This window comes from Athene cunicularia (genome assembly GCF_003259725.1).
Source record: "Athene cunicularia isolate RWA chromosome 7 unlocalized genomic scaffold, athCun1 chr7_part1, whole genome shotgun sequence".
NCBI classification, from domain to species: Eukaryota; Metazoa; Chordata; class Aves; order Strigiformes; family Strigidae; genus Athene; species Athene cunicularia.
Genome location: NW_020799107.1, coordinates 1,317,602 through 1,318,862, shown reverse-complemented (window position 1 = coordinate 1,318,862; position 1,261 = coordinate 1,317,602).

The following is a 1,261-nucleotide window of genomic DNA, read 5'->3' as shown; positions in this document are numbered from 1 at the left end:
CTCGCAAGGCCGGGCTGCCCTGCGGAGGGGCCCTGAAGCCTCAGCAGGGCTCCGGCCCCGGCCCGAAAGTCAGTACCCGGTAAGCGCGGTGGCGGGCCTTTGCATGCTATGGCACTGTGTTTGCAGCTACGGCAAGTTCGGGTTTCAGCTTTGCTGCTCCTTCACTGAGACTGTCGTCCAGTGGCAAATCCCCGGCACCCTTTTGAGGCCTAGCCGATACGGGGAGTTAAAATCGCTTTGAGTAGATGTACCATTCCCTGCTCTTCAAGCAGGTATTCCTTCCTACCTTTTAAATTAACCGATGTTTATCAGCAAGTGAATGCAGGTGCTTTATCTTCAGGCAAAACAGGGAGACCTGTGCTCCAACTAAACATGCAAAAAACCTCAGCTGTGCTTGCAAAATCATTCTTGGTAAACTGATGGCTGGACTGCGGTGTCGAAACCACAATAGCAACCAAAGATTTTTCAGGTGCTGCATCATGCATCAGCCCATCTTGTGCACAATAGACACAGGATTTAAATAACCCATGCCTCCACCCCACCCACCCCTGTCAGTAAATTAAAGAATACAAGAAGTATACAGATTAAAAATCTCTCTTAGTTTCCTTAATACTCTCTGAGTGTTCCTTGCATTATGAATTTGATGCTTGGACCATTCTAAATAAATCACTGGTGTGGTCACTATGACTAATAACACACTGCTGTGACCAGGTTCGAATTTCAGTGGGATCTGAAACAGTTGTTGCCATGTTAGATAGTTTGTGAATTGCGATATATAAAAGATAGCACTACAGTTTACAGTGGAGTGAGCCTGCTGGAAAGTCCCTATAAACGAGCTCTGATTCAGGCCTGTAACCAGCCTTGTGAACTGTACATAAAACATTGTAAGAGTATATGTATAAAGTTTTAACCATAAAAGCCCCATCATTAAAATACCACGAGTGAAGAATCATTAGGGTATTTTTTGCTTTGTCCATCTGTAGAAAATTCAACATCACTTGGAATTCCCAGTGCATTTTCTAAAACAGTACTAAAGCCTGGGTTTGATTTTGAAATGAGAAATACCCTCATACTCAACATATCTTAGGGAGATTCAAACAAGCTGTATGCTGTACTGGCTATAATATGTAACAGCCTAGCTGGAAAATGTGCAAAGGGAAATCCGTGCTATTTCTCTTCAATACTGAATCCTTCAACTATTAGAAACTGTATCTACAGAAGGCAGTGGCACTTTCAGGACACACCACCATAAGCTGTTGGG